Source organism: Lates calcarifer, linkage group LG16_LG22 (genome assembly GCF_001640805.2).
Source record: "Lates calcarifer isolate ASB-BC8 linkage group LG16_LG22, TLL_Latcal_v3, whole genome shotgun sequence".
NCBI classification, from domain to species: domain Eukaryota; kingdom Metazoa; phylum Chordata; class Actinopteri; family Centropomidae; genus Lates; species Lates calcarifer.
Window position 1 is genome coordinate 6575688 of NC_066848.1, and position 15300 is coordinate 6590987.

Sequence of the window (15300 nt, forward strand, 5' to 3'; positions counted from 1 at the left end):
CCGTTGGCCCACGCAACTCGTTGCTCGGGCCCTAATTAAAGCTGCGAGCAGCGTTGAACGGGCCCTCGCACCCGGCGCCCGTCCGGGGGAGCGGGAGGCGACCGCGGGACCCCGGCAACCGCGGGGTCAACGCAGGTCGCAGGGCACACGCTGGCGTAACAGTTCACACTTCCGAGATGTAAAAATTTTAAATAAAAGCTTTTATGCTAATTATTTTCTGTGATAATATTTTTCAGAGCTCATCATCTGTGACAGCTCTTGGCTCTCCTGACTGTAACCTCTCTGTGGCAGCTTCTCACAGACTCAATCAACTCCTCTTCCCCTCCCCCCTCAAACACAAACACAAACACAAACACACACACACACACAGATACCCCCTCCCAAAAGGAGATAAAACTCAGTTTTAACTTGAGTTTACAAGCTTTGAGCTTTGAGCAAAAGCATTTTTTGCAAGTTCTGTTATTGGGTGCATATATAAATCATTTATGCTTAAACAAGGCTTATAATGAAGTTATTTGAACAGTGAATATCTCATCTGCCTAAAGTCAGGGCGAAGCCACTAACCAGCTGTAGGGATGGGTATCATTAGGATTTTATCTTTATCCATACAGACCCCTATCAGTCCAGCTCAGACTGTTACTGGTTTAAGAGAGTGAAGTTTATAGCAATTTGCAAAATTTGGAGATTAGTGACAAACTAACCAGTTAGACTACATACAGACAAGCTTTCATTTTAGCTGTTAGTAACAGTTTGCCATGAGCTTAACCAGCGTGCTGTGCTTCGTGTTAAACATGTCATGAGACTGGGACAACGTTTGAGCCAGCTTTGACATCTGCAGATATGAGTTTCTGAAGAGGGCCTGCTGAGGTTAGATGTGCTGAATAATATCCATTTTCATATCAGAAAAACACTGCATTAAACATTGTCTTAGCTCACTGAGCTGAGGTCAACAGGTAATATAACCAACCTGTGAGGTGGCTCACCCCCGTAAGATAAACACATAAATGATCCCTGATAGAACCGATAATTAAAGGCACATCAGTGACAGGAATGCTATTAAAACTAAACTATAAACTGGTGACATTAACTGCAAAAGAAGATTTTTATTGATACATTTCAGGTAGAATTTAGTTTTCAATAAGGAAAATGCTGTAAGAAACCTGAATTTGTTGCAACAAATTTAAAATAAAAGCTTTTATGCTAATTATTTTCTGTGATAATATTTTTCAGAGCTCATCATCTGTGACAGCTCTTGGCTCTCCTGACTGTAACCTCCTGTGGCAGCTTCTCACAGACTCAATCAACTCTCTTCCCCTCCCCCCTCAAACACACACACACAGACACACACACACAGAGACCCCCTTCCAAAAACCCATCAAAGAGTAATACAATGGCTCCATCTGTAGGATAAAGTAGAGAGTCGCAACAGGAAGTTACCCCAAAATCTGAGGTTTCAAACAGGAAGTTGGGTTTCCGAACTTTGACGGGCCAGAACCGGCACACGCTTCGACCCAAACTCACAATTTTCGGAGCCAGTCTTCCAAAAATTGTCAAGGAGGGGCTGACAACATTTGAAGTGAATCTGGTCACCCGTCTAGAAACTGGACATCACACTATAAAATATGTCATTTCCTGCTATAAATAGGTGGCGCTACAACAATTGTATGAATATTGACATATGGATGTGTGCAGATAGGTACCATTAACAATCCTGTAAAGTTTGATGCAGTTTGGACAAAGTATGGCCGAAATATAGCAAAAATAAAGCAACTTCCTGTTTCGTGGCGAGTAATCGAACTTTGAGGGCCATAACTTCCACGCCCTTCAACAAAAACTCAAAATCTGCCGCAATTTAACATCGTCTATGTCTTAAGAACATACTATTAAGTTTTGAAGTCAATGGGATAATGCGTCTAGGACTAGTTCGCGTTCAAGCGACCCCTGGAAATGGCCAAAAACACACAATTTTTTCACCTTCCGGTCAAAATAAAAATACTTTCTGTTGGGTTTAGAATATGGCTCCAAGAGACTTTTTGGTGCGTCATGGGATGTTACATATGTGTGCAGATTTTCAGATTTTTAGGCGCAACGGGCTTGAGGGGCTGTTCCGTTTAAAAATGTAGGTGGCGCTACCGAGGCATTTTACCACGCCCATGCTCAAGACCCCTAAATTATTAAATTTTCGCCGCCTGACGCGTCTGCAAATTTTGGTAAGTTTTCACGCATGTTAAGGCCCTCAAAAAGCCGATCTAAGAGGCGGAAAAAGAAGAAAAAAAATAATAATAATAATAATTAAAGCTGCGAGCAGCGTTGAACGGGCCCTCGCACCGGCGCCCGTCGGGGAGCGGCGACCGCGGACCCCGGCAACCGCGGGGTCAACGCAGGTCGCAGGGCACACGCTGGCGTAACAGTTCACACTTCCCAGATGTAAAAATTTTAAATAAAAGCTTTTATGCTAATTATTTTCTGTGATAATATTTTTCAGAGCTCATCATCTGTGACAGCTCATGGCTCTATTGACTGTAACCTCCCTGTGGCAGCTTCTCACAGACACAATCAACTCCTCTTCCCCTCCCCCCTCAGACACACACAGACACACACACACAGAGACCCCTTCCAAAAACCCATCAAAGAGTAATACAATGGCTCCATCTGTAGGATAAAGTAGAGAGTCGCAACAGGAAGTTACCCCAAAATCTGAGGTTTCAAACAGGAAGTTGGGTTTCCGAACTTTGACGGGCCAGAACGGCACACGCTTCGACCCCAAACTCACAATTTTCGGAGCCAGTCTTCCAAAAATCCTTAAGTCTGTCCTGACAACATTTGAAGTGAATCTGGTCACCCGTCTAGAAACTGGACATCACACTATAAAATATGTCATTTCCTGCTATAAATAGGTGGTGCTACAACAATTGTATGAATATTGACATATGGATGTGCAGATAGGTACCATTAACAATCCTGTAAAGTTTGATGCAGTTTGGACAAAGTATGGCCGAAATATAGCAAATTTAAAGCAACTTCCTGTTTTGTGGCGAGTGATCGAACTTTGAGGGCCATAACTTCCACGCCCTTCAATGAAAAGTCCGAAACTTTTGCAATTTAACTTCGTCTATGTCTTAAGAACAAATTATCAAATTTTGAAGTCAATCGGATAATGCGTCTAGGACTAGTTCGCGTTCAAGCGACCCCTGGAAATGGCCAAAAACACACAATTTTTTCACCTTCCGGTCAAAATAAAAATACTTTCTGTTGGGTTTAGAATATGGCTCCAAGAGACTTTTTGGTGCGTCATGGGATGTTACATATGTGTGCAGATTTTCAGATTTTTAGGCGCAACGGGCTTGAGGGGCTGTTCCGTTAAAAATGTAGGTGGCGCTACCGAGGCCATTTTGCCACACCCATGCTCAAGACCCCTAAATTCTTAAATTTTTCGCCGTGCCTGACGCGTCTGCAAATTTTCAGGAGTTTTGACGCATTTTAAGGCCCTCAAAAAGGCGATCAAAGAGGCGGAAAAAGAAGGAACGGAAAAAAAAGAATAATAATAATAATGTCCTTGCAACTCGTTGCATAATAATTAAAGCTGCGAGCAGCGTTGAACGGGCCCTCGCACCCGGCGCCCGTCGGGGAGCGGCGACGCGGGACCCCGGCAACCGCGGGGTCAACGCAGGTCGCAGGGCACACGCTGGCGTAACAGTTCACACTTCCGAGATGTAAAAATTTAAATAAAAGCTTTTATGCTAATTATTTTCTGTGATAATATTTTTCAGAGCTCATCATCTGTGACAGCTCTTGGCTCTCCTGACTGTAACCTCTCTGTGGCAGCTTCTCACAGACTCAATCAACTCCTCTTCCCCTCCCCCCTCAAACACAAACACAAACACAAACACACACACACACACAGATACCCCTCCCAAAAGGAGATAAAACTCAGTTTTAACTTGAGTTTACAAGCTTTGAGCTTTGAGCAAAAGCATTTTTTTGCAAGTTCTGTTATTGGGTGCATATATAAATCATTTATGCTTAAACAAGGGTTATAATGAAGTTATTTGAACAGTGAATATCTCATCTGCCTAAAGTCAGGGCGAAGCCACTAACCAGCTGTAGGGATGGTATCATTAGGATTTTATCTTTATCCATACAGACCCCTATCAGTCCAGCTCAGACTGTTACTGGTTTAAGAGAGTGAAGTTTATAGCAATTTGCAAAATTTGGAGATTAGTGACAAACTAACCAGTTAGACTACATACAGACAAGCTTTCATTTTAGCTGTTAGTAACAGTTTGCCATGAGCTTAACCAGCGTGCTGTGCTTCCTGTTAAACATGTCATGAGACTGTGGACAACGTTTGAGCCAGCTTTGACATCTGCAGATATGAGTTTCTGAAGAGGGGCCTGCTGAGGTTAGATGTGCTGAATAATATCCATTTTCATATCAGAAAAAACACTGCATTAAACATTGTCTTAGCTCACTGAGCGAGGTCAACAGGTAATATAACCAACCTGTGAGGTGGCTCACCCCGTAAGATAAACACATAAATGATCCCTGATAGAACCGATAATTAAAGGCACATCAGTGACAGGGAATGCTATTAAACTAAACTATAAACTGGTGACATTAACTGCAAAAGAAGATTTTTATTGATACATTTCAGGTAGAATTTAGTTTTCAATAAGGAAAATGCTGTAAGAAACCTGAATTTGTTGCAACAAATTTAAAATAAAAGCTTTTATGCTAATTATTTTCTGTGATAATATTTTTCAGAGCTCATCATCTGTGACAGCTCTTGGCTCTCCTGACTGTAACCTCCCTGTGGCAGCTTCTCACAGACTCAATCAACTCCTCTTCCCCTCCCCCCTCAAACACACACACACAGACACACACACACAGAGACCCCCTTCCAAAAACCCATCAAAGAGTAATACAATGGCTCCATCATAAAGTAGAGAGTCGCCCAAAATCTGAGGTTTCAAACAGGAAGTTGGGTTTCCGAACTTTGACGGCCAGAACCGGCACACGCTTCGACCCAAACTCACGAGGACTTCTTCCAAAAATTGTCAAGGAGGGCTGACAACATTTGAAGTGAATCTGGTCACCCGTCTAGAAACTGGACATCACACTAAAATATGTCATTTCCTGCTATAAATAGGTGGCGCTACAACAATTGTATGAATATTGACATGGATGTGTGCAGATAGGTACCATTAACAATCCTGTAAGTTTGATGCAGTTTGGACAAAGTATGGCCAATATAGCAAAAAATAAAGCAACTTCCTGTTTCGTTCGAACAGGGGCCATAACTTCCACGCCCTTCAACAAAAACTCAAAATCTGCCGCAATTTAACATCGTCTATGTCTTAAGAACATACTATTAAGTTTTGAAGTCAATGGATAATGCGTCTAGGACTAGTTCAAGCGACCCCTGGAAATGGCCAAAAACACACAATTTTTTCACCTTGTCAAAATAAAAATACTTTCTGTTGGGTTTAGAATATGGCTCCAAGAGACTTTTTTGGTGCGTCATGGGATGTTACATATGTGTGCAGATTTTCAGATTTTTAGGCGCAACGGGCTTGAGGGGCTGTTCCGTTTAAAAATGTAGGTGGCGCTACCGAGGGCATTTTACCACGCCCATGCTCAAGACCCCTAAATTATTAAATTTTTCGCCGTGCCTGACGCGTCTGCAAATTTTGGTAAGTTTTCACGCATGTTAAGGCCCTCAAAAAGCCGATCTAAGAGGCGGAAAAAGTAATAATAAAAAATAAACAACTTCAAGCTGCCGGAGCACTCGGCGGTTTGGAGCGCGTGAGCCCTCGCACCCGGCGCCGTCGGGGGAGCGGCGACCGCGGGACCCCGGCAACGCCGGGGTCAACGCAGGTCGCAGGGCACACGCCTGGCGTAACAGTTCACACTTCCCAGATGTAAAATTTTAAATAAAAGCTTTTACGCTAATTATTTTTCTGTTGATAATATTATTCAGAGCTCATCATCCTTGTGACAGAATCATGGCTCTATTGACTGTAACCTCCCTGTGGCAGCTTTCTCACAGACACCAATCAACTCCTCTTTCCCTCCCCCCTCAGACACACAAGACACACACACCACAGATGGACCCCCTTCCAAAACCCATTCAAAGAGTAATACAATGGCTCCATCTGTAGGATTAAAGTAGAGAGTCGCCAACAGGAAGTTACCCCAAAATCTGAGGTTTCAAACAGGAAGTTGGGGTTTCCGAACTTTGACGGGCCAGAACCGGCACACGCTTCGACCCAAACTCACAATTTTCGGAGCCAGTCTTTCCAAAAATCCTTAAGTCTGTCCTGACAACATTTGAAGTGAATCTGGTCACCCGTCTAGAAACTGGACATCACACTATAAAATATGTCATTTCCTGCTATAAATAGGTGGTGCTACAACAATTGTATGAATATTGACATATGGATGTGTGCAGATAGGTACCATTAACAATCCTGTAAAGTTTGATGCAGTTTGGACAAAGTATGGCCGAAATATAGCAAATTTAAAGCAACTTCCTGTTTTGTGGCGAGTGATCGAACTTTGAGGGGCCATAACTTCCACGCCCTTCAATGAAAAGTCCGAAACTTTTGCAATTTAACTTCGTCTATGTCTTAAGAACAAATTATCAAATTTTGAAGTCAATCGGATAATGCGTCTAGGACTAGTTCGCGTTCAAGCGACCCCTGGAAATGGCCAAAAACACACAATTTTGTCACCTTCCGGTCAAAATAAAAATACTTTCTGTTGGGTTTAGAATATGGCTCCAAGAGACTTTTTGGTGCGTCATGGGATGTTACATATGTGTGCAGATTTCAGATTTTTAGGCGCAACGGGCTTGAGGGGCTGTTCCGTTAAAAATGTAGGTGGCGCTACCGAGGCCATTTTGCCACACCCATGCTCAAGACCCTAAATTCTTAAATTTTTCGCCGTGCCTGACGCGTCTGCAAATTTTCAGGAGTTTTGACGCATTTTAAGGCCCTCAAAAAGGCGATCAAAGAGGCGGAAAAAGAAGAAAAAAATAATAATAATAATAATTAAAGCTGCGAGCAGCGTTGAACGGGCCCTCGCACCCGGCGCCCGTCGGGGAGCGGCGACCGCGGGACCCCGGCAACCGCGGGGTCAACGCAGGTCGCAGGGCACACGCTGGCGTAACAGTTCACACTTCCGAGATGTAAAAATTTAAAATAAAAGCTTTTATGCTAATTATTTTCTGTGATAATATTTTTCAGAGCTCATCATCTGTGACAGCTCATGGCTCTCCTGACTGTAACCTCTCTGTGGCAGCTTCTCACAGACTCAATCAACTCCTCTTCCCCTCCCCCCTCAAACACAAACACAAACACACACACACACACAGATACCCCCTCCCAAAAGGAGATAAAACTCAGTTTTAACTTGAGTTTACAAGCTTTGAGCTTTGAGCAAAAGCATTTTTTTGCAAGTTCTGTTATTGGGTGCATATATAAATCATTTATGCTTAAACAAGGCTTATAATGAAGTTATTTGAACAGTGAATATCTCATCTGCCTAAAGTCAGGGCGAAGCCACTAACCAGCTGTAGGGATGGGTATCATTAGGATTTTATCTTTATCCATACAGACTCCTATCAGTCCAGCTCAGACTGTTACTGGTTTAAGAGAGTGAAGTTTATAGCAATTTGCCAAATTTGGAGATTAGTGACTAACCAGTTAGACTACATACAGACAAGCTTTCATTTTAGCTGTTAGTAACAGTTTGCCATGAGCTTAACCAGCGTGCTGTGCTTCGTGTTAAACATGTCATGAGACTGTGGACAACGCTGAAAATATTACTTTACTAACTACTGGCCGAACAGGCGCTTTTACAAAGAAAAGGTAAAGGCCAGCAGCTTTTACTTTTCAATGCACTTGTCGTCAACTTGAGTGGCTTATATTCAGCTGGTTCACCTCGACGCCGGTGGACCTAGTGCACTTTTCCTGTCGCCGTACACTGAGTAACACGAAAAAAATCAGCTGACCCCGTGTGAAATTTCCTAACTGATCAAAACCAAACTGTAAAGACAGCATCAATCCACGCTCAGCTTTGGTCAAGGGGAGACATATGGTAAGATTACATGAATTCATGTAATCTTCATTGAGGCTACAATTTCAGACTTAACTAAGTCATTCACTAGTGTCTTGGCAGCGTTTATGGGTTCTTTAGACAGGTCTCTCACTGGTTTTCTTTCCAGGGTCATTGAAATCTTTGGCTTCCTACCTCTGCCAGGCTTGTTCTGCACAGTGTGGCTCTCCTTGAATTTCTCGGTGACGTTTCTCATTTGAGTTCTTGACGCTTGGAAATACTGTTATAACTTTGTATATCCTTCTCCTGCTTCCTGAGCATCGACAATTCTTCAAGTCTACAGTGATTTCCTTAGTTTTTGGCATGATGCTTTCTCAAGTGACAGCTCAAATCTTAACTGAAGTTTTTATACCGCGTGTAAAGCAGCTCTTGGCTCTCCTGACTGTAACCTCTCTGTGGCAGCTTCTCACAGACTCAATCAACTCCTCTTCCCCTCCCCCTCAAACACAAACACACACACACACACACACACACACACACACACACAGAGACCCCCTTCCAAAAACCCATCAAAGAGTAATACAATGGCTCCATCTGTAGGATAAAGTAGAGAGTCGCAACAGGAAGTTACCCCAAAATCTGAGGTTTCAAACAGGAAGTTGGGTTTCCGAACTTTGACGGGCCAGAACCGGCACACGCTTCGACCCAAACTCACAATTTTCGGAGGACTTCTTCCAAAAATTGTCAAGGAGGGGCTGACAACATTTGAAGTGAATCTGGTCACCCGTCTAGAAACTGGACATCACACTATAAAATATGTCATTTCCTGCTATAAATAGGTGGCGCTACAACAATTGTATGAATATTGACATATGGATGTGTGCAGATAGGTACCATTAACAATCCTGTAAAGTTTGATGCAGTTTGGACAAAGTATGGCCGAAATATAGCAAATATAAAGCAACTTCCTGTTTCGTTGCGAGTAATCGAACTTTGAGGGGCCATAACTTCCACGCCCTTCAATGAAAAGTCCGAAACTTTTGCAATTTAACTTCGTCTATGTCTTAAGAACAAATTATCAAATTTTGAAGTCAATCGGATAATGCGTCTAGGACTAGTTCGCGTTCAAGCGACCCCTGGAAATGGCCAAAATCACACAATTTTTTCACCTTCCGGTCAAAATAAAAATACTTTCTGTTGGGTTTAGAATATGGCTCCAAGAGACTTTTTGGTGCGTCATGGGATGTTACATATGTGTGCAGATTTTCAGATTTTTAGGCGCAACGGGCTTGAGGGGCTGTTCCGTTTAAAAATGTAGGTGGCGCTACCGAGGCCATTTTGCCACACCCATGCTCAAGACCCCTAAATTCTTAAATTTTTCGCCGTGCCTGACGCGTCTGCAAATTTTCAGGAGTTTTGACGCATGTTAAGGCCTTCAAAAAGGCGATCAAAGAGGCGGAAAAAGAAGAAAAAAATAATAATAATAATAATAATAATAAACCGAACGAAAACAAGAGGGTCCTTGCAACTCGTTGCATGGCCCCGTTGGGCCCACGCAACTCGTTGCTCGGGCCCTAATAATAATAAACCGAACGAAAACAAGAGGGTCCTTGCAACTCGTTGCATGGCCCCGTTGGGCCCACGCAACTCGTTGCTCGGGCCCTAATAATTAAAGCTGCGAGCAGCGTTGAACGGGCCCTCGCACCCGGCGCCCGTCGGGGGAGCGGCGACCGCGGGACCCCGGCAACCGCGGGGTCAACGCAGGTCGCAGGGCACACGCTGGCGTAACAGTTCACACTTCCGAGATGTAAAAATTTTAAATAAAAGCTTTTATGCTAATTATTTTCTGTGATAATATTTTTCAGAGCTCATCATCTGTGACAGCTCTTGGCTCTCCTGACTGTAACCTCTCTGTGGCAGCTTCTCACAGACTCAATCAACTCCTTCCCCTCCCCCTCAAACACAAACACAAACACAAACACACACACACACACAAACACACAGAGAAATACCCCCTCCCAAAAGGAGATAAAACTCAGTTTTAACTTGAGTTTACAAGCTTTGAGCTTTGAGCAAAAGCATTTTTTTGCAAGTTCTGTTATTGGGTGCATATATAAATCATTTATGCTTAAACAAGGGTTATAATGAAGTTATTTGAACAGTGAATATCTCATCTGCCTAAAGTCAGGGCGAAGCCACTAACCAGCTGTAGGGATGGGTATCATTAGGATTTTATCTTTATCCATACAGACCCCTATCAGTCCAGCTCAGACTGTTACTGGTTTAAGAGAGTGAAGTTTATAGCAATTTGCAAAATTTGGAGATTAGTGACAAACTAACCAGTTAGACTACATACAGACAAGCTTTCATTTTAGCTGTTAGTAACAGTTTGCCATGAGCTTGACCAGCGTGCTGTGCTTCGTGTTAAACATGTCATGAGACTGTGGACAACGTTTGAGCCAGCTTTGACATCTGCAGATATGAGTTTCTGAAGAGGGGCCTGCTGAGGTTAGATGTGCTGAATAATATCCATTTTCATATCAGAAAAAACACTGCATTAAACATTGTCTTAGCTCACTGAGCTGAGGTCAACAGGTAATATAACCAACCTGTGAGGTGGCTCACCCCCGTAAGATAAACACATAAATGATCCCTGATAGAACCGATAATTAAAGGCACATCAGTGACAGGGAATGCTATTAAAACTAAACTATAAACTGGTGACATTAACTGCAAAAGAAGATTTTTATTGATACATTTCAGGTAGAATTTAGTTTTCAATAAGGAAAATGCTGTAAGAAACCTGAATTTGTTGCAACAAATTTAAAATAAAAGCTTTTATGCTAATTATTTTCTGTGATAATATTTTTCAGAGCTCATCATCTGTGACAGCTCTTGGCTCTCCTGACTGTAACCTCCCTGTGGCAGCTTCTCACAGACTCAATCAACTCCTCTTCCCCTCCCCCCTCAAACACACACACACAGACACACACACACAGAGACCCCCTTCCAAAAACCCATCAAAGAGTAATACAATGGCTCCATCTGTAGGATAAAGTAGAGAGTCGCAACAGGAAGTTACCCCAAAATCTGAGGTTTCAAACAGGAAGTTGGGTTTCCGAACTTTGACGGGCCAGAACCGGCACACGCTTCGACCCAAACTCACAATTTTCGGAGGACTTCTTCCAAAAATTGTCAAGGAGGGGCTGACAACATTTGAAGTGAATCTGGTCACCCGTCTAGAAACTGGACATCACACTATAAAATATGTCATTTCCTGCTATAAATAGGTGGTGCTACAACAATTGTATGAATATTGACATATGGATGTGTGCAGATAGGTACCATTAACAATCCTGTAAAGTTTGATGCAGTTTGGACAAAGTATGGCCGAAATATAGCAAAAATAAAGCAACTTCCTGTTTCGTGGCGAGTAATCGAACTTTGAGGGGCCATAACTTCCACGCCCTTCAACAAAAACTCAAAATCTGCCGCAATTTAACATCGTCTATGTCTTAAGAACATACTATTAAGTTTTGAAGTCAATGGGATAATGCGTCTAGGACTAGTTCGCGTTCAAGCGACCCCTGGAAATGGCCAAAAACACACAATTTTTTCACCTTCCGGTCAAAATAAAAATACTTTCTGTTGGGTTTAGAATATGGCTCCAAGAGACTTTTTGGTGCGTCATGGGATGTTACATATGTGTGCAGATTTTCAGATTTTTAGGCGCAACGGGCTTGAGGGGCTGTTCCGTTTAAAAATGTAGGTGGCGCTACCGAGGGCATTTTACCACGCCCATGCTCAAGACCCCTAAATTATTAAATTTTTCGCCGTGCCTGACGCGTCTGCAAATTTTGGTAAGTTTTCACGCATGTTAAGGCCCTCAAAAAGCCGATCTAAGAGGCGGAAAAAGAAGAAAAAAAATAATAATAATAATAATAATAATAATTAAAGCTGCGAGCAGCGTTGAACGGGCCCTCGCACCCGGCGCCCGTCGGGGGAGCGGCGACCGCGGGACCCCGGCAACCGCGGGGTCAACGCAGGTCGCAGGGCACACGCTGGCGTAACAGTTCACACTTCCCAGATGTTAAAATTTTAAATAAAAGCTTTTACGCTAATTATTTTCTGTGATAATATTTTTCAGAGCTCATCATCTGTGACAGCTCTTGGCTCTCCTGACTGTAACCTCCCTGTGGCAGCTTCTCACAGACTCAATCAACTCCTCTTCCCCTCCCCCTCAAACACAAACACAAACACACCCACACACACACACACAAACACACAGAGAAATACCCCCTCCCAAAAGGAGATAAAACTCAGTTTTAACTTGAGTTTACAAGCTTTGAGCTTTGAGCAAAAGCATTTTTTTAAGTTCTGTTATTGGGTGCATATATAAATCATTTATGCTTAAACAAGGCTTATAATGAAGTTATTTGAACAGTGAATATCTCATCTGCCTAAAGTCAGGGCGAAGCCACTAACCAGCTGTAGGGATGGGTATCATTAGGATTTTATCTTTATCCATACAGACCCCTATCAGTCCAGCTCAGACTGTTACTGGTTTAAGAGAGTGAAGTTTATAGCAATTTGCAAAATTTGGAGATGAGTGACAAACTAACCAGTTAGACTACATACAGACAAGCTTTCATTTTAGCTGTTAGTAACAGTTTGCCATGAGCTTAACCAGCGTGCTGTGCTTCCTGTTAAACATGTCATGAGACTGTGGACAACGCTGAAAATATTACTTTACTAACTACTGGCCAAACAGGCGCTTTGACAAAGAAAAGGTAAAGGCCAGCAGCTTTTACTTTTCAATGCACTTGTCGTCAACTTGAGTGGCTTATATTCAGCTGGTTCACCTCGACGCTGGAGGACCTAGTGAACTTTTCCTGTCGCCGTACACTGAGTAAGACGAAAAAATCAGCTGACCCCGTGTGAAATTTCCTAACTGATCAAAACCAAACTGTAAAGACAGCATCAATCCACGCTCAGCTTTGGTCAAGGGGAGACATATGGTAAGATTACATGAATTCATGTAATCTTCTTTGAGACTACAATTTCAGACTTAACTAAGTCATTCACTAGTGTCTTGGCAGCGTTTATGGGTTCTTTAGACAGGTCTCTAACTGGTTTTCTTTCCAGGGTCATTGAAATCTTTGGCTTCCTACCTCTGCCAGGCTTGTTCTGCACAGTGTGGCTCTCCTTGAATTTCTCGGTGACGCTTCTCATTTGAGTTCTTGACGCTTGGAAATGCTGTTATAACTTTGTATATCCTTCTCCTGCTTCCTAAGCATCGACAATTCTTCAAGTCTACAGTGATTTCCTTAGTTTTTGGCATGATGCTTTCTCAAGTGACAGCTCAAATCTTAACTGAAGTTTTTATACCGCGTGTAAAGCAGCTCTTGGCTCTCCTGACTGTAACCTCTCTGTGGCAGCTTCTCACAGACTCAATCAACTCTTCTTCCCCTCCCCCCTCAAACACAAACACAAACACAAACACACACACACACACACACACACACACACACACAGACACACACACACAGAGACCCCCTTCCAAAAACCCATCAAAGAGTAATACAATGGCTCCATCTATAGGATAAAGTAGAGAGTCGCAACAGGAAGTTACCCCAAAATCTGAGGTTTCAAACAGGAAGTTGGGTTTCTGAACTTTGACGGGCCAGAACCGGCACACGCTTCGACCAAAACTCACAATTTTCGGAGCCAGTCTTCCAAAAAATTCCTCAAGGAGGGGCTGACAACATTTGAAGTGAATCTGGTCACCCGTCTAGAAACTGGACATCACACTATAAAATATGTCATTTCCTGCTATAAATAGGTGGTGCTACAACAATTGTATGAATATTGACATATGGATGTGTGCAGATAGGTACCATTAACAATCCTGTAAAGTTTGATGCAGTTTGGACAAAGTATGGCCGAAATATAGCAAAAATAAAGCAACTTCCTGTTTCGTGGCGAGTAATCGAACTTTGAGGGGCCATAACTTCCACGCCCTTCAACAAAAACTCAAAATCTGCCGCAATTTAACATCGTCTATGTCTTAAGAACATACTATTAAGTTTTGAAGTCAATGGGATAATGCGTCTAGGACTAGTTCGCGTTCAAGCGACCCCTGGAAATGGCCAAAAACACACAATTTTTTCACCTTCCGGTCAAAATAAAAATACTTTCTGTTGGGTTTAGAATATGGCTCCAAGAGACTTTTTGGTGCGTCATGGGATGTTACATATGTGTGCAGATTTTCAGATTTTTAGGCGCAACGGGCTTGAGGGGCTGTTCCGTTTAAAAATGTAGGTGGCGCTACCGAGGCCATTTTACCACACCCATGCTCAAGACCCCTAAATTATTAAATTTTTCGCCGTGCCTGACGCGTCTGCAAATTTTGGTAAGTTTTCACGCATGTTAAGGCCCTCAAAAAGCCGATCTAAGAGGCGGAAAAAGAAGAAAAAAAATAATAATAATAATAATAATAATAATAATAATAATAAACAGACCGAAAACAAGAGGGTCCTTGCAACTCGTTGCATGGCCCCGTTGGGCCCACGCAACTCGTTGCTCGGGCCCTAATAATAATAATAAACAGACCGAAAACAAGAGGGTCCTTGCAACTCGTTGCATGGCCCCGTTGGGCCCACGCAACTCGTTGCTCGGGCCCTAATAATAATAATAATAATAATAAACAGACCGAAAACAAGAGGGTCCTTGCAACTCGTTGCATGGCCCCGTTGGGCCCACGCAACTCGTTGCTCGGGCCCTAATAATAATAAACCGACCGAAAACAAGAGGGTCCTTGCAACTCGTTGCATGGCCCCGTTGGGCCCACGCAACTCGTTGCTCGGGCCCTAATAACTGATGCATCACTGACTTGTTTGGTACATAAAATGTGTTACACTAACAGAAAACTACACTGATGGTTGATGTATGTTGATTCATTGATGAAAAATACCTTCCAAAAAGTCCATTCACAATATGTCAGCAGAGAAGTGAAAATTACTCAAAATGAAATGAATGTAAACCTGAGTTCAAGTTATACCTCAAAGATGTGAATATTATTTTGAGCAAGCACAGTGCGTTCTATCTGGCTAGTTTATGTTTTCAAGCTTGCTCTATCTACTAAGGTCACTATGAAGGCATAACTTGTGTCTACACTTACCAGACATATAACATTAGACATACTCTAAAATGTAGATTAGATTTTTGTGCAGAATCCATCTG

The 15300-nt window shown here is 42.7% G+C and overlaps 1 protein-coding gene across 2 annotated transcripts in view; it reads right to left on the reverse strand.

Annotated features, from left to right (window-relative positions):
• si:dkey-103j14.5 (isoaspartyl peptidase/L-asparaginase) overlaps window positions 1–15300 on the reverse strand; it is a 35712-nt gene that overhangs the window by 18937 nt on the left and 1475 nt on the right. The gene's annotated exons all lie outside the window — the stretch shown is intronic.